Genomic DNA, 21,975 nt, shown 5'->3' on the forward strand with positions numbered 1-21,975 from the left:
CACCCTAGTCCCCTCCCCTGGAATCCTGGCCAGCTTTCCCACAGCTGCAGCCTTCTTCGAGAGGGGTGGCTCCTGCCTATCAATCCTCCCCACCTTGCCTGAGCGTGCCTTCGTGGGTGTGGGTCAGGGCCTGTTGGGACATCCCCAGGCTGGTGGAACCCCGCCTCCAACTGAAGAGCCCACATTTCACTGAGGTCCACCAGGCCCACATTCCAGTCTCTCCTTTGCCCCCTCAGGTGACCCTCTGCTGCCTCACCTGGAAATGGGCTTAAATGTGTCCCTGCACAGGACCGCAGCCCCCAGCATGGCCTGGCTCTGGGTGTCCGGCACACAGCACTCTTCTAAAGAGCGCTTATCTCCTGTCCTCCTTAATGACAGAAGTGTGGGCTGAGGGGGGAGCTGCTATAAGGGAGGGGCCGCCACATACAGTTCTTCTTCTACTGCTGTGTGCTTTTAGAGGAGGGGCCTGACCTCTCTGAGCCTCTGGGACACTGAGTGAGGCTGCCTTGAAACCAGTCAGTCCTGACTGTCATCTCTGTGGTGTCCAAGATGGCAAGGATGTGTCCCTCCAACCAGGGAAGGGCCTGGGGTCCTGGGGAAGGAACAATGTTGCTCTCTCACTGTGAACATCTTTGAGAGGCAGGGCCTGGGAAGCCCATTCTCCAGATGAGAAGCAGACTCACCGGCTCTCGAGGGGCCAGGATGGGCTGGGAGCCCAGTTCAGCCTGCCTGCATGCCCCTCTGCTACTGCCAGTGTTGCTAACCTGACCTTGGGCAAACGGCTCTCTAGCCTTGGTTGATTAAGCCCTTGTCACCGTGCCCAGGCCTGGCTCATGGCCGTCATGTCAGATGATTCCTGGGATTCCCAAGACACAGAAAGAACTGGAGGTGCAGAGAGTCGGTGTCCTGCCCAGGGGAAGCCAAGCAGACAGGGAAGAGCTGGGTCCCCTGGGCACCCTGGCTAGGTACAGCCAAGGTGCCTGTGGTGGGGGGTGTCTATTGCTGATGCTGAGAGGCACTGTCTGCCATTGTTGAGAGATGGGCCAGTGCCAGCTTGCTGATGAGCAAACAGAAGCCAGAGCCCAGTGAGCACCTCCAGGGCCACTGCCTGACCCTTGCCCCAGTTGGGGGTGCTGTGGGACTTTCCAGGAGCTTGCTGCCGCCCTCACAGGACCTAGCAGGTGGGTGCTGCAGCCGGGGACTTCTCCAGTACAAATATCTCCCTCTTTGCATGGCAAACCATACCCATAGTCAGTCTATGTCTACATTCCATCAGGTGCTATTTACAGAGAGGGAAACAGAGACCCTGAAAAGAACAGTTTATCCAGCCAACATTCGGCAAACACTTGCTGTGGCCAACATGTTATGGTTTGCTTCCATTCATTTTATTAACATTCCCATCAACCCTAGGAGCTAGTTGAAGAAACTGAGGCAAGGGAATTTGAGGCACTTGCGGAAGGTCCTGTGGCTAGCAAGTCAAGAAAAGCAGGGGTTCAAACCCAGCCTCGGGCCCTCCCAGCAAGAAATACTTGTTGCACAAAGCTCAGTTTTCCCATCTGCAAAATGGGCATCATCACCCGCATCTGGAAGTCAGGTCATGAGATGGTGTTTGAGAAATGTCTGGCTCAGGAAAGACCCAACACCCAGCAGATGTTCAGCATGCCGCTTCCTCCTCTTCTGCAGAGGACAAAATCTAGCCCAGGGCCTGGAAGTTGCAGGGGAAGCAAACCACAATTGGGAGATGCCTGAGAAGAGGCTCAGGTGGGAATATGCTGGGAATATCAGGAGTCAGATGGTAGGCCCAGGCTAGTGGCTCGCCCCTGTGAGCCCCCCACTGTTTCTTTACAGAGGCCCTTTGAGAAGTTACGGATTATGCACTTAGCAGGGGGTTTGCGCAGCCCTGAAATGTGAGCCATTTTCACAGCCTAGCTCAACCTTGTTCTCTCCCAGGCTTCCCTGACTCTGAACTTGATCTCCACCAACCCCAGCCCACACCTATAGGAAATAAGAGCCAGTATCTGGAACATTTGTAATCGTCTCTGCCCTGGCACTTGGTGAGTCAGAGAACGGGGTGGGTTCAGGAGAGGTGCCAATGACACAGCCTAGCATTGGACAGCAGCTGCTTCCCTATCTGCAAAGAATCCCATGACCCCTCACCTCATAGAAAAGCTGGGACTCACAGGCCAGATGTAACCTGCAGAGGGGGCAAAGGCTTTCACTTGAAGGTCAAGGGGAGGGCTGGAATATAAGTTCTCAGAGGAGCAGCCCCAGAGAGGAAAGGTCAAGGTGTAGGAATCTTTGTCCCATGAGGAATCTGAGGGCCTTACTCAAGGTTGTGTCGTCAGCCAGTGGCTGGTCACTCAGGCCCGCAGTGGCTGAGCTCTGACGCTGCCTTGCGAGCATTCTGTCATTTCAGTCGTGTCAGACTCTTTGCGACCCTATGGACTATAGCCCGCCAGGCTCCGCTGCCCATGGGATTATCCAAGTAAGAATACTGGAGTGGATTCCCATGCCCTCCTCCAGGGGACCTTCCTGACCCAGGGATAGAACCCACAACTCTTATATCTCCTGCATGGGCAGGTGGGGTCTTCACCACCCCTTTTCCAAAAAGTAGGCTACTTGGAGCCTGCTGAAGTGCTGTGTGACCAGGGGCAAGGAGCTTGACCTGTCTGTGCTCTGGTTTCTGTACGATGGAGCCAACGGTCGCTTTGACCTCATGAGCTTGTGGTCCTAGGATTCGGTTTATTCACCAAAGGCTTAGCAGGGCGATGGCCCGGATGTCATTTGATCCCTGGAAGAACATTTTCAGAAAATCATAAAACGCATAAGTAGGATTCCACCTATTTCCACGTCTTCGCACTGCCCTGCGCTGCAGCTGAGTGACCTCCATCGAGTCTCTGTCCTCTCTGTATCATCCGCAGCGGAATAGTGGGTAGTAAGGAATTGAATTATTCACGAGTCCTTCGGCCGTGATGGCCAAGTTCACGGCCTAAGTTGGAGGTCTTGCTTCTGCACTGGGTGGCCAGAGGGTCTGACTTCGCCACAGCCTCAAGGAACGCTCGAGGCCACCTCCGGCCACCGCGTTCAGGGCCAAATTCTGCACTTTCCTTTGCTCCAAGTCTAGTCCAGGGCGCACGGCCGACGACCCCTAGGACTGGCCGCAGGCCTTGCCAGTCTTTGCTTCTAAGCCAATCTCCGTCACGCTCCGGGCTACGCCCTCAGTTCCTCCAGCGCCAGTCGCGCAAGTTTCTTCGGAGCCCCGCCCTTGATCCCCAGCCATTGGCCATCAGGGCTGCCCGTCTTCTTCCGCGGCTCCAATCTGCTCCCGCCTCCGGGCCCTTGCCTCCCGGCGCCTCTCACCCAGCTGGACCACCCGGGGGCCCCACTGCCTCTCCCAATAGTCCCGCCTCCACCCCTCAGTGATTGGCTTCAGGAGCTGCTCGTCCGCTTCATGCCCACCAATATCCGCTGCCTCCAGGGGTGGTTGGCCAGCACTCAGCCAATCGGAGTACGGCTTGGGCCCCCTCCCGCGGCGCGCGCGGAGGGTGCGCGGGGCGGGGCTGTGGCGGCTGGAGGTGGTGGCGGCGGCGGCGGCGGCGGCAGCGGCGGTGGCGACACGTCCCAGCCGGTGAGGGGGCGCGGGGGGCGCGGGGCAGCGCAGGCGTCGAGGGGGCCCGCGCCTGTCGGGCCGCCCTAGGGCGAGGCACAGTCCTGTCATGGGCCCGGGGCGGGGGCGGACGAGGCGGGGCGTGACAGCAGCATCGCGGGGACTGGGAGAGGTTAAAGCCCACCCCCCGACCCCCACACCCCGCGCCTGATGCCCCTTGGGGCCCCCACAGCCGTATCTGAGGCCCTCGCCGACAGCCCACACATCCCTGACAGCACAGCCCTTCTCGTTGACATCTCCCGTCAGACACCTGAGAATGTCCGCCTCGCTGACACCCCCCACACCCCTGGGGTCATGCCCCCAGGTGCCTCGCACAGTTGACTCTGCACCCCTACACGCACCTGTCTCTCTCTGGCCCCACTTATATTGCTTCCCCCTCACACACCTGACACCGCGCCCCCAACTCACGAACCCCTCCTCGCACATCGTCCGAGACCCATCCTGATGATGCTCCTACACCATAGGGCCTCCCTCTCCTCTCGGCGCCACCACACCTGAGCCTGCACCCCCACACCGCCGCCGGAGCCTGTGACCCCAAACTCACCATTCCCCGCTCACGTCTGGACTTGTTCCTGTTCCCTCACTGCCTTTTCTCACGCCCAAGTCTGCGACCCTCTCACTGCCCCCATCTTAAGTAATCTGGGTCAGCGCCCTCAGGCACTTCCCCCTGCACATGTACACACCTGTCTGGTGCCCTTGGCAGCCCCTTGTGACTTGAACCCCCCCAGTCTGCACCCACCTGTACTTTCTTCCACATGCACCTGTGTTTGTGCCCACTCTATAATCCAGGTTTTCCAACATTCACCCAAGCCTTTCTATCTCAGGATCACGGCACCTTCCACCACCACCCCCTGAAAAAAAGCCCACCCAGATGTTATTTTTTCGTTTATGATGGTCTGTTAAGTGATTTCCGGGCTTAGCATAATCCTATCAGCCAGACAAACTGGAATTATCTCCATTTTACCAGCAACGAACCTAAAGCAGTTTGAACCAGAGTGGCATTGCCCACCTCTTCCCAAGCACTGAGCATTGCTGCTGACCCTTCTCTGTGGACCTCCCCCACTTTTCCCCATCTGTTGTGTTTATTTCTGAGGGACTGGTAGGGAGGGGACCCCCACCCTCGCTGCAGCTGTTCCTCAGGAGTCATGACTTTGACTGGGTCTGGAAAGGCTGAGCTGGAAGGGGCGGCCCCTGGTTGCTTTCTGAGCACGTGTCTCAGAGTCCAGGAGCTGGTGGGGGCGGGGGCACTGTTGCAGCTGGGCTTTAACACCTAGGGTGCCTCTGGCCAAGCTCGCAGTGTCGCCTGGTGGCAGGGATTGCCAGGCTTTGGGACTCTGGCTCCAGCTCTTACAGACTGAGTCTCCTTGCTGACCTGGGAGAGCTCCTTGGGCCCTTGATGCTGATAAACCGAGAGAGTAAGGAAACACTCTTCAGAGTGAGAAGGCTAATGTTTCAGCTGCTTAGAGATAAACTGCAAAACTGTAGCCTGGCTTGGTGCTGGGGATAAAGATTTTTCTGGAACTTTTTAAGTTCCCTGGAGTGTGATTTGCAAGTGTGCAGTGTGGAAGGAGGCTGATGGCTTTATTGTTAAAAAAAAAAAAAAGCAATAATGTACTGTTTCCTGTAGGGCTTGCACAGTACTTCTTAACACCTATCCACCCCTCACCCCCTTCTCTCCCTGCAAAGATGGTGCTGGAATGTTCTGAAGGGTCTTGTTCTAAAGCCATTGGGGTTTTCTGTCCAAATTCAAACAGAGTAATTTAAAATGTGTGCGTGTGTGTGTATGTGTATCTGTAATGTACATATATACACATGCACACATTTTATATGTATGTGTGTACATGCATATATTATATATATATATACATATGCAAAGATATGAATAAACTGACAAGGTAATTGATATACATGGTCAAAATAAATGAATAAAATCAAGCAGTACAAAAGGAAGCGGGAGTAAAAACCAGGCAGATCTCCCCATACCTGTACCCTATCCCACTCTGGAGGCCTCATTGTTAATAGTTTCCCGTATATAACAATGTTCCCTTCTAGAGGTGGTCTAAGGACCCCTTTTAAACCACTGGTAAATTTGTATCACATTGTATCAAAATGGTGGGTGACTTTATAACTAGTTCCTTACTGATGGATGTTTAAGTTGTCTCTCATATGTTGCTTTTTTATAAAATATTTATTTTTTATTATTTATTTATTGAGTTGCACCGGGTCTTGGTTGCCGCTGTGTGCTGTGTTAGGTGTGGTATGTGGGATCTATTTCCCTGACCAGAAATCGAACCCAGGCCCCCTGTGTTGGGAGCATTGGACCACCAAGGAAGTCCCTCATATTTTGCTTTTACAAACCAAACTGCAGTGAATAGATTGAGTCTTGCATGAGCAAATAGGTAGTAAAAGTGTGTGGGGCTCCAGCCAAGCAGAGACACTTCAAACCCTCTCTGTCTTCATGGAGTTTGACTTCCAACTGCAGCAACCTCCTAAGAGTGGCCAGGCCACAGGACACGTGCATCTAAATGGTTAATGCTCCTTTGTAGAGGCTGTGTGCTCATCAGTATTCTCAGCATGGAGTTGGAATGCCCAATTCCTCCCCTGGTGGCCAGGGCAGTTGTCAAGTTCTGGTCTCTCCAGTCTTTCTATCCGTCCCTCTCTGAGGTGTTCCTGCCCGTAGTGGGTGGTGATTAAACATTAGATTTGTTTCTCTTTGAGAGTCTAAAGTTCAATCCAAAAAAATATTTGAGTCCCTCCTCTGCAGGGCTCTGAAGGAAACTATGGTGGTTGGCGGTGGGAGAGGCGGTCCTTTCTAGAGAAAGATGTAGGGCCTGCCTGGGGACGAGAGGCTGGAGATATTGACTGTTGCTTTTTTTTTTTTTTTAAACACTTGGATCCAGCAAAAGAATGAAGGTGTCTGACGAGGCTGACACAAGTCACAGATGTTAAATCTATTTAGGAAGATGTCTTGAGACTCTGTTGAGTTGTCGGTGATTTCCCACTATTGGTGCCAGGTGGAGGGCGTCATCAGACCAAGGGCAGGCCTTTTCACATTTGTCATCCCATATTTTAGTCTTCTCTTTTGGCACTTAGACATTAGAGGATTATTGAGTTGATTGGAGCCGTTAGCTTGTTTGGGTTTTGCAAGCCAGCTCTTTTAAAAAAATGCATTGTATTTTTTATTTTAAATGTGAACTGCTTCTTAGTAATAATAGTACATAACGTGCACATGAAAAGAAAGAAGGTAGAAAGAATAACAAAACCAACACCCAGTTTAAAAAGTAGAATGTTGCCCCATTGGCCCCTCCCTGATCCCTGTGCTATTTTTAAAATATGCTTGTCAATGTTTGTTTTCTTCACTGAATACCTTTTGCTGCAGCTGAGAGCTTAGGTTACAGGGGCTCAAAAGAGATCAGGAGAAGCCAGGTTTCCTGTTGAAGCTTGGCCATCAGGGTAACCTGTGGGATACAGAGAGAGGTGCAGGGACCTCAGGGCCACAGGCAGGTCACTAGCTGAGGCACGGTGTGCACTTGGGAGGCTCAGACTCCTGCTGTATTCGTTTCCTGGAACTGCCGTAACAGATAACCCCAAACTGGACAGCGTGAGACAATGGAAGTTTATTCTGTCACTGTTGTGGAGTTCAGAAGTCCGAAATCAAGGGATTGGCAGGTGCTGTGGACTGGGTGCTTGTGTCTCCCCTAAAATTCATATGTTGAAACTTAACCCCCATGTGACGGTATTAGGAGGTGGGCCTTGGGGAGATGATTCCCTTATGAGAGGGGAGCCCCCACGAGTGGGATTAGTGGCCTTCTAAAAGAGGCCCAAGAGGCCTCTCCTGCCCCGTCTGCTCTGTGAGGACGCAGAGAGGTAGACTTCTGTGAGCCAGAAAAAAAATCTAAACAGACACCAAATCTGCTGGCACCCTGACCTTAGATGTCTCAGCCTCTAGAACCACGAGAGATATATTTCTTTTTACAAGCCACCCAGCCAGAACTAAGACAGCACTCTTGTGTCCTACCTGGACCTTGAGGGAGACCCTTTCCTTGATTCTGATGGCTGCCAGCAGTCCTTGAGTTCCTCAGCTTGTAGCTCTAGCACCCTAATCTCCATCTCTGTCTTCTGAAGATTTATTTTTTAATTAAAAAATTAATTTTTATTTGTTTGGCTGTGCCGGGTCCTGCTTGCGGTACGCAGGATCTCTGGTCTCCGTGATGGCATGCAGACTGTTTAGTTGGGGCATGAGGGAATCTTTCAGTTTCGGCATGTGGGATCTAGTTCCCCAGCCAGAGATCGAACCTGGGCCCCGCGCATTGGGAGTGCAGAGTCTTAGCCTCTGGACCACCAGGGAAGTCCCTTCGCCTGTCTTCATGTGGCCTTCTTCCCCGTATGTGTGTCCTCCTTTAAGGACACCCATCGTTGGATTTAGGGTCCACCAAATCCAGGATGACTCATCTTGATATCCTTAGCTAATTACACCTGAAAGACCCTATTCTAAATGAGGTCACTTCCTGAGGTCCTGGGTAGACGTGAACTTCAGACCTCATTTAACCCCTAGAGCTGCAGAGCCAGCATTACTGCCAGGACGCTACTGAAGGAGGTGCTTGTCCAGCAGCCTCTGCTGTTTCAGACAAGACGGGGCCGGCAGGGTCGGAACACACTTCGCAGGCCCTCCAGGTGGCCCGTGTGCACAGGCCCCGTGGGCTCCCTCACTCACCTGCTTCCCTGCTGGAAGATGGGAGCATCTGCTCGGTGCCAGCAAGGACCCAGACACACGAACAGTTGTCTTCATTTTGCTCTTTGCCACTCCTTTGCATGGGCTTACCTATGGAGTTTGGTCTAGATCATCCCAGTTTTACAGAAGGGTGACCAAGGCGTCAGGGGACCTTTGTCTAAGGAAAACGTGGGAAAGCTAAGGCAGACCTAGGTTGTCCTGAATCCAGGTCCTGTCCTCCTTCAAACAAGTCACCCATAGCACTGTGCTTCCTGCCACTGTTAGAATCAGGTATTTATACAATGTCCTGGAATGCCACCACCAGCACAGCTCCCAGGAGTGGAACAGACCTGAAGCCTTACAACACAACTTTCCTATAATCTGTAAATATCTGTGTGCCAGGGTCAGGGACGGGTGTAGGGGAGGCAGAAACACCAGCTTGGAAGGGTATGGGACATGGGTGTGGCTCAGACTTACCCGCAAGGAACTGGGGCAGAGGAAACAAACAAGCCTGAATATGGCAGGACCCAAGAGAAGGCCAGGCCAGGGAGCACGAGAGGGTCCTGAGAGGGGATTGGGTTGAAGACCTGGTCCGTGGTCCTGATGAGAGACACAGGCGAGGGTCTTGCACTGAGGCCAGGCCACTGTGGACAGGCCAGATCCGCAGACCCAAGCTTAGACGCTCTGACCAGCTGTACCTCCCCGACTATGAGATGAGGGCCAGAACAGAAGGCCTGCCTTGTGAGTGGTTTCGAGACTTCCAACATGGAAATGTGCCAGGACAGAGCTCCGAGCGGATGTCGAAGCCGTTGCTCTATCTCCAAGTGGTATACCTTTGCCATGGAATGAGTGGAGAAAGTCAATATGTACATTTCATTAGGTATTAATTAGCCACACTGATCGACGACCTGCCCCATTGACAGTGTCAACACAACTAACCTCACCCTCACCCTGTCTAAAGGGCTGATTCCTAGGTCACACTCAGGGACTCTGATTTATGTCTGGGGCAAGAGTCCTGCACGAATGTCACCAGAGATTCAGGGACAGGCGCTCCTGGGGGTTGAGTTGAAACACTGCCCTCCCCTGCCGTACTTTGGGCAGGTCTGCATCCATGAGAAGGGAGGGGATGGGGTGGAGTATATGGCTTATAGCCTTGCTGGTCACACCTTAGCCAGTGACTGCTCTAGCCTCCCATTAGTACGTATGAGCCAAGCCTTGAAGAACAGACCGTTTGGGGCCTATAAGCCCCAGTTTTTTGGCCCCACCACGTGGCATGTGGGATCTTAGTTCCCCAACCAGGGATTGAACCCTTGCCCGCTGCAGTGGAAGAGTGGAAGCTTAGAGTCTTAACCACTGGACCACCAGGGAAGTCCCCCAGGGAGCCTGTTTCATCGGTCAGAGCCAAATGTTGACCAGCCCTGAATGTCAGGGCTGGAGGCTGCCCTGCTGACTGTGAGCAGCAGCGGTGGCGGCAGGGCCGAGGGCTCGGTGGAGAGCAGGAGCTTCCTAAACTACCACCGTTTAATGGACAGTGGGGCGCCACTCTCCAGATTTCAACACTTCGAGGAGATGAACCTGCAAGAGACAAAGTTGAGGGCTGGATGCCACAGACATGCTCAGCCCTCTGGGAGGCCGCAGCACGGAGGTGTGTGGGTACGTGGTGAGATGTGGGAGCTGGGGAGGCCTGCTCGGTAGAACCGGGTGACCTTAGCCCCAGTCTGACTCCTCATTATGGAGCACGATACCCCAGAGACCTGCTTGGGCAGCCCCAGCCTCAGAAGATAGTGACAGAGGAGGAGAACGAGGCCAAGGAGGTTTAGTAACATGTCCAAGGTCACACACTGGACACATCTTCCCACACCAGTTCAGCACAGCAGGAGCCTGGGCACGCCCCCACCTCCCTCCCTGGGGAACAAGGCAGGCAGCCATGGAAGAGGCACGTCCATGCTGCTGGTGCGTGGTGCCTGCCGGCAGGAAGACACAGCGAAAGCACTGTCTTCACACTGTCTTCGGGTATTCACCTTGGCTTTTTGCTAGGCACTGACACTAAGTGTGACCCAGGCCCTTGCCTTCCAGGGTCCCCAGGCTAGTGGGGAAGGGGAGTGAAAAACAGCCCCTCCCAGCAAGCAGAGAACCACGGAGTGCTCAGTGCGGGGCAGAGCAGCCAGCCTCGGGAAGGTGAGACCAGGATATTTAGGATGGGCTTTGAAGGATGCAGAGGAGTTTGCCAGACATAAGGAGTAGGATGGAGAACATGGCGCAAGCAAAAACAATTCACTCAGCCAGTAAATAATTGAGCAGGTGCAATTGAGTAACCCGGTGCTGGGCCCTGTGTGTCAGGAACACAAGGCTTTGGGGTAAAGTTGTTACCCAAGTGCACCCTCCTAGCAGAGGAGCATGAAGACCATTAAGTGCCTCAGTTTGTTTTAGGTCACTTCACACACCATTGACCACAAGTGTTGGCAGCACTGTCTGCAAGGACCAAGGAGAGTGGTTGCCCATAGAATGTTCTGGATCTTTCAGGACATGGGTGTCTGGCCAATAGAGACAGCAGCACAGGGTTGCAGTGGCCGGAGTTGGTCTGCAGTGCATGCACCTGAGAGAGCGTGCAGCAGGAGAAGCAGCAGGCAGCAGCAAGCTGGGTCAGAGTTAACCAGGACAGGCCCTCGTGTGAGATGCTTCCCCTCACTAGGCCCATTCACTGGAAAAGAAAACAGCCTTTATCAGCAGGCAGATAGGATGTTAATAGGCTTCCCTTTACCAAGAGATTACGGGATCTGTTGAGAAACTGCCCTCCCGTCTGTATGAACACTTCCCTCGTCCTGCCGGTGGAGCACCCAGCTGTGGCGGACCCTGCCACTCACTGGCACACCTGGTGTCCCTGGCCAGGGAGCTGCCTGTGTGTGTGTGTCCGTGAGCGTGTCCCTGGCCAGGGAGCTGCTTGTGTGTGTGTGTCCGTGAGCGTGTCCCTGGCCAGGGAGCTGTGTGTGTGTGTGTGTGTGTGTGTCTGTGAGCGTGTCCCTGGCCAGGGAGCTGCCTGTGTGTGTGTCCGTGAGTGTGTGGCGGGACGGCCCCGGACGCGGAGCGGCCGCAGTGTGGTGCCCATGGGACGGGCCATCTAGGACCCTGTGACCCCAGGCTCGTGTTTCTTTTATTTGTTTGTGCATATAGTGACTTCCTGTGGCTGTGATGGTCACAGTTGCAATGGGCAGGCTCGTCACTGCTGCAGGTGGGCTTTCTCTAGTTGCACATCGGGGGCTACTTCCTGGTTGCGGTGCGTGGGCTTCTCATTGCAGTGGCTTCTCTTGTGGGCTCAGTAGTTGTAGCTCAAGGGTTTAGTTGCCCCAAGGCATGTGGAATCTTCCCAGACCAGGGATCGAACCTGTGTGCCCTGCTTTGGCAGGCGTATTCTTAACCCCTGGACCACCAGGGAAGTCTGAGGTTCACGTTTCTTAGATATTGCTGTTTGGTAAATTATATTGCTGCATGGCGTCCCCTGCCCCCATCCCCACTTCACTTTAATTTTTATTTAACGAGTGGTATAGAAATAGCATGTGAAAAGATAAACACTTGGGTTTTTTGCTTTTTAAAAGGTATTTATTTGGCTGTGCTGGGTCTTAGTTGTGGCATGTGGGATCTTTATTTGTGGCATGTGGGATCTAGTTCCCTGACCAGGGATTGAATTCAGGCCTCCTGCTTTGGGAATATGGAGTCTTAGCCACTGGACCCACCAGAGAAGTCCCAATGAATACTTGTTATTTGGGGGGGGGGGGGGGGGAAACCCATCCCAAACTGGCTGAACTGAAAAGGGGCTTTGTGGGCTCCAGGGAGAAAAAGTCCATGTGCTTCCTGTACTTTCCAGGTTCTTTCGGCCTGCTGGGTCCCAGGACACCCTAAGCCTGCTGGTGTCTGCCTTCCCCTCCTGACCTTGGCTTTGTGGTGACTGCCCTTGGCCTAACTTCCCCTCCCTGGAGAAAAAGGACTTATCTAGCACAGGGGGCTCCCTCAAAAGACTCAGTTTTGGGTCCAGCACCCAAACCCAGGAGAGTGAGCTCTCATGACCTGAGCAGGGTCACCCAGGTCACCCTGGAGTCAAGGGGAGGGTCAGCGTCCCCTTCTCCAAGGGGATAGCGGGCGGAGTCGGTGGCTACCAGGGTGCAGCCTCCAGAAGAGGGCTGGTCGTCCACTGCGTCTGTGGCCCAACAGGACCTTAAGCATCTCCTCCAGACTGTCAGTCATTGTTGAAGTCATCCGAGGTATATCCTCTGCAGGTGGGGAGGGGGTGAGCAGTAGTGAGCAGTGCATGTCACCCCCACGCCCCAGATGCCGTCAGAGCGCCCTGCGAGTTAGGAGCATGACTCTCAAGCTCAGACTCAGTTGGCCTGGGAGGGGCCAAGAAGGTTTCTGATTTGTTTTATGGTTTTAAAGTTTTTTATTGCACTGTAATTTACACACAGTAAAGTGAATAACCCATAAATATACAACTCAGAAATTATTACATCCATTCACACTTGAAACCTGATCAAGATACAGAGCCTTTCAAGCCCTCCAGCTGGCCTCTCCACACCCCTTTCTTGTCTTACCCACCAAAGGTAACCCCATCTGATCCTAACATCACAGATGCATTTTGTCTATGCTTCAATTTCTTGTTTAATTGTGTTAAGATACATACAACGTAAAATATAGCTTCCCAGGTAGCTCAGTGATAATCCTTCCACCAATGCAGGAGATGCTGGTTCAATCCCTGGGTCAGGAAGATCTGCTGGAGGAGGAAATAGCAACCCACTCTAGTATTCTTGCCTGGGAAATTCCATGAACAGTCCTTGCATGTAGCCTTGCAGGCTACAGTCCATGGGGTCATAAAGAGTCAGACATGACTGAGCATTCATACACACACAACATAAAATATACCATCTTAACATTTTTTTAGTGTACAGTTCAGTAGCATTAAGTATATTCACACTGCTGTGCAACCGTAACCACCATCCATCTCTAGAACTTTTCCATCTTCCCAAACTGAAACTCTGTCCCCATTAGACACTAACTGCCCTCCCCCTCCCCCAGGCCCTGAGTCCATGCTAAGTCTCTTTCAGTTGTCTTTGATTCTTTGTGACCCTGTGGATTGTGGCCCACCAGGCTCCTCTGTTCAAGGGATTCTCCAGGCAAGAATACTGGAGTGGGTTGCCATTTCCCACCCTCTCCATGGTGCCGCCTCCCCAGAGCATATACATGGCAACCACCCAGTTAATCTGACTCAAAATAACCTAGTAGGGGAGGAGAGGATCACAAAAAACTGTGGAAATTTCTTAAAAAGATGGGAATACCACACCACCTTACCTGTCTCCTGAGAAATCTGTATGCAGGTCAAGAAGCAACAGTCAGAACCGGACATGGGACATCTGTTTCCAAATTGGGAAGGGAGGACATCAAGGTTGTATATTGTCACCCTGCTTATTTAACTTATGTATAGAGTACATCATGCAAAATGCAGGGCTGGATGAAGCACAAGCTGGACTCAAGATTGCCAGGAGAAATACCAATAACCTCAGATATGCTGATGACACAACCCTTATAGCAGAAAGCAAAGAGGAACCAAAGAGCCCCTTGATGAAAGTGAAGGAGGAGAGTGAAAAAGCTGGCTTGAAACTCAACATGCAAGAAACTAAGATCATGGCATCTGGTCCGAACACTTCATGTCAAATAGATAGGGAAACAATGGAAATAGTGACAGAGTTTATTTTGGGGGGCTCCAAAATCATTGCAGATGGTGACTGCAGCCATGAGATTAAGAGACACTTGCTCCTTGGGAGAAAAGCTATGACCAATCTAGACAGGATGTTAAAAAGCAGAGACGCTACTTTGCTGACAAAGATCCATCTACTCAAAGCTATGGTTTTTCCAGTAGTCATGTATGGATGTGAGAGTTGGACCATAAAGAAAGCTGAGCACTGAAGAATTGATGCTTTTGAGCTGTGGTGTTGGAGGAGACTCTTGAGAGTCCCTTGGACTGCAGGGAGATCAAACCAATCCATCCTAAAGGAAATCAATCCTAAACATTCATTGGAAGGACTGATGCTGAAGCTGAAGCTCCAATACTTTGGCCACCTGATGCAAAGAGCTGACTCATTGGAACAGACCCTGATGCTGGGAAGGATTGAAGTTGGGAGGAGAAGGGGACGAAAGAGGATGAGATGGCTGGATGTCATCACCAACTTGATGGACGTGAGTTTGAGCAAGCTCTGGGACCTGGTGATGGACAGGGAAGCCTGGCGTGCTGTAGTCCATGGGGGTCACAAAAAGTCAGACACGACTGAGTGACTGAACTGAGGGGAGAAGAGTGTTGGTGAGGAAAGGGAGGTCAGAGGTGTGACCAGGCTCCTACCACCCTGGAAGAGCCACTGGAAGCGCTTCTCTGATGGGTCAGAGAAGGGCCTCAGGGCAGATGGAGTGGGGGGCTGTGTTTTTGTTTTTTTTTTTAAGGCAGACATGTGGCATGTGTGTTGTTTTTAGTTTTATATATTTAATTTTTGGCTACACCGAGTCTTCAGTGCTGTGTGCGGGCTTTCTCTGGCTGCAGTGGATGGGGGCTACTCTTGGTTGCAACGTGCAGGCTTCTCACTGGGGTGTCTTGCTGCAGACCGCAGGCTCTAGGCACACAGGCTCATCTGCTCCGCAGCATGTGGGATCTTCCTGGACCAGGAACTGAACCTGTGTCCCTTGCATTGGCAGGCAGATTCTTATCCACTGTGCCACCAGGGAAGTACCAGCTGGGGGTTTTTTTTGTGTGTAAAGACACATAACTTAAAATTTACCATTTTACCTTTTGGGTTTTTTTTTGTTTTGTTTTTTGGCCGTTCTTCACAGCATGCAGGCTCTTAGCTCCCTGACCAGGGATTGAAGCCATGCCTCCTGCAGTGGAATCTCAGAGTCCTAAGCACCGCACCGATAGGGAATCCTCCCATTGTACCCAGTTCAGTGGCATGTGGTGCGGTCACAGTGTTGCGCTACTACCGCTTCAAAAGAACCTCTTTGTCACCTGAAAAGGAAGCCTGTTCCCCGTCCCCCAGCCTCTGAGGCTGCCACGCTGCTCTCTGTGTCTGCGGGTCTGCATGCTGTGGGCACTTCGTACATGTACATGGAGTCTCATGACACGCGGTCCCTTGTGTCTGCCCTCTTGCCCTTGGCATCAGGGCAAGAGGTAGCACATGTCAGTGCTTCATTCTCGTTTTTTTCCCCGAGAGGAACTCATTCCTTTTTATGGCTGAGTAATAATAATTTAGCAATTGCAACTAGTGCTGCTCTGAACACGGTGTGCAAGGATTTGCTTGAACATCTGTTTTCAGCTCTTTGGAGTGGGAGTAGAATCTTGGGGTCACATGGTAACTCTGTGTTCAAGTAGCTGGGGAGCCTCCAGACTGATTTCCACAGCAATAGTCCTGTCGAACATTCTGGAGCATGAGGATTCCAGGTCCTTCAGGCAAGTTCAGGCAGACCTCAGCAGGGTGAAGTTGGGGGAACATGGTTCTCTGCATTCCGGCTCACTCACCCCAGGCTTGGCCAAACCCAGCTCACCGGCCAGAGAGCCCAGTCCCCCAGGAATAAGGGCAATGCCCAAGGGCGTGCACCTGGCGAGGGGTAGAGCCAGCTTTGGACCCAGGACTCTCCCTGCCCAGTTATACTTCCCCAACAGGTGACGAGGGGAGGCCGAGCACTGAACCTGGAAGGAACCTCAGGAGTAACCATTGCAACCAGCCTGGTGGTCGGGGTGAGTGGCGAGGCAGAGGGTGGTGGGGGAGCAGGAGAGTGGTAGCCGCACGCCCAGACAGGACTGACCCTAGCTGACTTCCAGTGCAAATCCACTGTTCTTTTTTGACATTTATTTATTTGTCCATGTTGGGTCTTAGTTGCGGCCCGCGGGCTCAGTAGTCACAGCACGTGGGTTTAGTTGCCTCACTCACTGCCTGTGGAATCTCAGTTCCCAGAACAGGCATCGAACCTGTGTCCCCTGCATTGAAAAGCTGATTCTTAACCACTAGACCAGCAGGGAAGTCCCCCACTGGGTCTATTTTTAATTAAACTTAGATGCATTATATGTTTTGCCCTCATATCCTCTCCAGTGCTGTAATGGGACCACAAGATAGTACCAGAAGTCTTGGCAATCTTTTCTCAATTGGGAAGCTCAGGGTCGGGGGTGGGCAAGAACCTGCCAAGGGTGGAGCCCTTGAAACAAGGGCCGCCTGCCCTGCTGGCTTCCTTCCCCCCACATTGGCCCCTCCCAGGCCTCCTCGTCCCAGAAAACAAGCCCACCACTCCGGGGTCTCAGAGAGAACGTGGGCAGGTTCCTGGATCTCCCTCAGCCTCCCTTCGTCAGACCCTGTCATGCCTGGGTGACCCCACAGGCAGCCTCTCTAGGCCTCCTTAGCCCGTCCCTGGCTTCCCCGCTGCCCGTACAGACCCACAGCCTCTCCTCTCTCTCTGGCTGGCTCATTCCTGCCTGGAGGCCTTTTGTACACCCTGTCTCACTGTTGGAATGCAGCTCCTCCCAACCCCCCTACCCCCAACCCTGTTTATTCCAGCGTCAGCTCCAACACCCCCGTCAGGAGGCCAGCTTGGCCACCCAGTCTTGAATCTGGGTCCCCATCTCCCTGTTCCTGTCCCTGGGATGGTTCAGCTCCCTGAACTGTCTTGCTTGCTTCTGCGAGAGGGCACATGCCAGTTCGCTGCCATGCCCTCAGGGCCCAGCAGGGCCTGACACGAGGAGGCTCTGGGCACCTACCATCATGTGCAAGCCCAGCCTCCCCGGGGCAGCCACTGGGCTGCAAGCAGTACTGGCCATTGTGGTTTTCTCATTGTCTTACACTGACCTGGAGTCGGTCTCCTGTGACTCTGGGCACTGTCCCCCAGGGCCACTGCCCAGCGTCTTGTGACAGTCTGGGTCAGTCTCTCGTGGCCGCAGTGACACTCTGCCACACACACGGAGCCCGAACGCCGCACAGGCTCAGGATCCTTTGGTTCTGGAGGTCAGATGTCTCAAATGGGTCTGAGGGCTGGAGAGTCCAGAAGAGAATCCGTTTTCCTTGCCTTTTCCCGCTCCCGAAGGCCATCTGCGTGCTCCTGGTAATGGCCCCTTCTACTGCCTTCAGAGCCAGGGCAGCATCTTCAAGTCTTGCTGAGATCTGCCTCCATGTCTCCTCTGACTTCCTGCCTCCCTCCCTCTCTCTCTTTTTCTCCTTTTATTTGGTGGCCCTGGGTGTCAGCTGTGGCACACAGATCTTCTTTGCTATGCGCAGGCTCCTAGTTGCAGCACGTGGGATCAGGTTCCCTGACCAGGGATTGAACCCGGGCCTCCTGCGTTGGGGGCATGAAGTCTTAACCACTGGACTACCAGGAAAGCACCTTTCTCTCTTAAGGACTTGTGATGCCATTGGGGTCAACCTGATACTCCAAGAGAGTTTTTCTTTCCCAAGATCCTTAACTTGATCACACCTGCAAACTTCCTTTTGCCATGTGAGGTGACATCCACAGGTCCCCGGGAGTCAGGACAGATGTCTTTAGGGGCCATCATTCAGTTTACCACAGCCCTTTAAATATTGGACCAGAGTGGTCCTTACAGCTCCCTTTTCCAGGACCATTACCCCAAATGTCAGGACAAGAGGGTTCCAGGCCATTTGGTCCCTGCTCACAAGCCTCCCACCCTGGCCCTGCCTGGTGGCACCAGTCCCCCCGTCTGAGGTTCTGTTACCCAGAGTGAAGGAGTGAATTCCCCTCAATTCCCCCTGCCCAGGCGATAGGGGCGGGGGGTGGCTGGGCAGCCTTCAGAGGGTCGTCTGCAGAGCAGCGGCGCTTGGCCTCAGACAGCAGCAGGCACCCTGCCCTGCCTCCCGCCTGCATCTGTCTGTAGAGTCAGGTTTGAGGCCTATAGGCGCACACTGACGTTTGTTCCTTGCACACTCCCAGTTTTGACCCTGCAGCTGCTGGAACCTTTTGGACCACTGTTTCATCATCCTCAGGGTCGCCATCCCCACTCCCTCCCCAGACCTGCCCCTCCACCTCCAGTGGATGGAAAACAGCTCCGTCCACATGGCCAGTGCTGGAAGAGTGAAGCGGTAAATAAGTAACAGAGCACTGACTTAACCCACAGTGTAAATTGATCTGAATAAATGGCCGAATGAGTAAATAAACATGGGCTTCTAGGCGGTGCTAGTGGTAAAGAACCCACCTGCCGGTGCAGAAGACAGAAGAGACTCAGATTCGATCCCTGGGTCAGAAAGATCCCCTGGAGAAGGAAATGGCAACCCACTCCAGTATTCTTTCCTGGAGACTCCCATGAGCAGAGGAGCCACGGGGTCACAAAAGAGTTGGACACAACTGGAACAGTTTAGCATGCAAGTAAATAAGGGCGGTGGGGAGACCACTGTTCTGGAAGAATCCTCCCCTCTCAACCTCTGCTAACTTCCCTCTTCCACCCCACCTCTTGCCCATGGTGGGCTGGTTCCAAAGGGAAGAGTCTAGAAAGGGGAAAAGGATCACTAGACAGGGGGACGCCTGGCAGACCCCACTTTAACCAAGAAGCCCAGGTTCATCTCCCCTGGCGTGAATCTGTACCCCCAGGGTCCCCTGGTATAATGTTTGGGAGAGGGCCCCCCACCTCTGTGTACCTCCTGGAGCCTCACAACCCAGGCTGATGGTGAGAAAATACTTTGGACAAACCCAAACTTGGGGGTTAGGGTGGTTATCCTGCAGGACGAGGAAGGCCTCAAGCTCATGGATGAGAATCAGAGGCAGAAAAGGGACGTTCGGGGAATAACTCATGGAACTGAAGAAAGCCAGGAGTTCAGCTGTCAGTTACGTCAGAACAAGAGCAGCAAAGGTCTCGCCACCCGGGTCAGCCCTGGCTCGCTTTGCATGGTCACCCTTCTCGGATCTGTGGACCGTGACACTTGGGGGTCTCAAGAGGCCCCTGCTTCTTTATTTTATCAGGTACTGCATGTGGTACTGCCCACTGCCCCTAAGTCACCTCCACGCAGGGAGTGGTCCACACGAGGCCCTCCATTCAGAAGAAGGGGCAGCTGGAGCTTGAACCAGCTCTAGCCCTTCCCTGTTGAATGACCCGTCGGCATTTTCCAACATGGCATCTGCCAGCCCGCCTATGTGGGGTGGTTCTGCTCCTCTCACGTGGCATCCGGTCTCCCCTTGTGCCTCATTATCTCAGGTTGGGCCCAAGATACTAGATTTTTTTTAAGTCCCACAAGGTACGGGGTATCATCTTTCCCCAGACAGTATTTCCGCTGGCTTTTTCCAGGCTTGAGGGAGCCAGAGACTGGGGCCACCTTCTTCCAAGTTCAAGACTGAAAGTTCTCAGGCTGCCAGACACCAGGCCTCCATCCATCTAGGCTTTCTGCCGACACCTTCCTTCTACCCCACGGCCTTCGGTGAGTCCCCACCAGGGACTGGTTACCCAGGGTCTCCGTCGCTGACCGCTCTCCCCGCCGACTGCTCAGCGGGCCCCTTGGCTGCCTCTTCCAGGCTCACATCTCAGGAACTTGCTGATCTTGGCCTCCGGTGACCCAGGCCCCTCAGATCTCAGGGGTCCCTGCCCTTTGGCTTCAAGTTCTGCGTGGCTTTGAGAGTTGTCTCAGGCGCTGAGTGCAGCCAAACTCTTACCACTGCCTCCCCTGCACTACTGTTTGTCCAGGTTAAACAAAATCTTTCGTAAGGGGCACGTGCTTCTCTGGAAGAAGCATTCAGGATGAGATGATACTGAGGTCACCGAGGAGCCAGGCTCTGTGGAGACGGACTCAGCTGCGGCTTTGGAGTCCCGTGTCAAGGCCGCAGTCGCTTCTGCCCTTGGGCTGGCCAAGCTGCTCCACATCTCATCAGCAAAGCGGGGACCTAAAACAGTGACTGTGATGGCCGCAGTCTTCAGCTGTGATGGTTACCACCATGATGGTCTCCAGCAAGGACGCATGCTGCCTCAGCTTCCCCATCTGTAAAGTGGCATCCACGGGCGTTGGCTCAGGCTGGACAGAGAACACAGGGGCAGAGGGATTTAATGAACAACAGCTGCCGCTGTTCCATCGTGTCGAGTATCACCCTTCACCCCACTCTCACCCCACATACAGAGCCAGAGGCAGAGGGTGAGGGCCTTGGCCTGAAGAGAGGCCAGGGTCAGGGTGTGCCTGCCAGGAAGGATGCAGGTCTCCCTTCAAGCCAGGCAACACTAATCCCCGCTGTGGGGCCACGGCTGCTCGCACCCTTCCCCAGCACAGAACTTGGAGACGCTGCTCAAAGGCACCCACTCGGCAGGGAGGAGCCAGGACACCGTGCCAGCCCCTCTCGCCACAGGCATCTGACACGTGTTTCTCTGAAAACTTTGGCAGTTCCAGAAGCTCCTGGTTTTCTCATAACTTCTTTTTTTTTTTTTAAGCTGTCTATTTTGAAATAACTTTAGACTCACAGAAAAATGACAAAAATAGCTGAGAGTTCCTGATACGTTTCCCCCAGCGGCTCCCGTGGTTAGCGTCTCCCGATATAGTTACCTGAACCAGGAACTAAACGTCGATGTGACACTAGGCTCTCATCTCCAGACCGGAACCTCACGTTGTCAGCTTTCCCCCTTAGGTTCTTTCTCTGGTCCAGGCTTGGATGCTGCATTTAGTCCTCGTGTCTCCTGAGTCACCTTCGATCTGTGAAGTGATGGTTCCTCAGCTTTCCTTGTTGTCCGTGACCTTCACGCTGAGAACCGCTCAGCTGTTTGCAGAGTGTGCCTCAGTGGGGCTTGTCAGACGCTTCCTCGGGATCAGATCAGGGGTTGTGCGTCTTTGGCAGAAACCCCACAGAAGTGACGCTGTGTCCTTCCCGTTGTGTTATATCCAGCGTGCGAGCTGTCGCTGTGTCCTGTCCTAGGTGGTTGACCTTGATCGCTTGGTCAAGATGGGGTCTGCCAGCTTGCTCTGCCCAGAGAAATTAAGTGTCTTGTGGAGAGATGCTTGGAGACCACACAGCCATCCCCCTTCTCATTGTATTTTCACGCTCTGCCTTTAGTATCGGTCCAGCCGTGGTTCTTTTGTGTAAAATGTCTCTAAGTGAATGGATTATCTGTTTAGTTTGGTTGTGCTCGGTCTTCATTGCTCTGTGTGGGCTTCCCTGGTTGCAGCAAGCGGGAGGCTAGTCTTGTGCTGTGCAGCCTTCTCATTGCAGTGGCTTCTCTAGTTGCAGAGCGAGGCTCTGGGGTGTTCGGCTTCAGTAGTTGTGGCACATGGGCCCAGTTGCCCCGCAGCATGTGGAACCTTCCAGGGGCAGGGATTGAACTGTGTCCCCTGCATTGGCAAGCAGGTTCTTAACCACCAGACCACCAGGGAAGTCCCATTCACAGTTTTTGGCAGCAATAGTGAACGCCGACATTTGTCTGTTGGTGATTTTCTGTGTCCATCATTGCTTACACATTCATTAGTTGAAATTCTGCCATAAGGAAGAGCTGTCTCTTCTCCCCTCTTCATGCAGTTACCTGTGGAAATAAACAAAGGCCACTTCAGTGAAAACAGCAGAGGCTTGCTAGAGACAGGGGTGGGTCAGCTGCCACCACTGCATTTGGCAG

The 21,975-nt window shown here is 53.3% G+C and overlaps 1 protein-coding gene across 1 annotated transcript in view; it reads left to right on the top strand.

The window, feature by feature from the left end:
* Window positions 1-3,561: 3,561 nt before the first annotated feature.
* The window catches only part of SLC25A42 (solute carrier family 25 member 42), a 43,039-nt gene continuing 24,625 nt past the window's right edge, over window positions 3,562-21,975 (top strand). The window contains exon 1 of the mRNA XM_043467447.1: window positions 3,562-3,628. The gene's annotated coding sequence lies outside the window, so the exon portion shown is untranslated. The remainder of the gene's footprint in view (window positions 3,629-21,975) is intronic.

This window comes from Cervus canadensis, chromosome 4 (assembly GCF_019320065.1).
Source record: "Cervus canadensis isolate Bull #8, Minnesota chromosome 4, ASM1932006v1, whole genome shotgun sequence".
NCBI classification, from domain to species: Eukaryota; Metazoa; Chordata; class Mammalia; order Artiodactyla; family Cervidae; genus Cervus; species Cervus canadensis.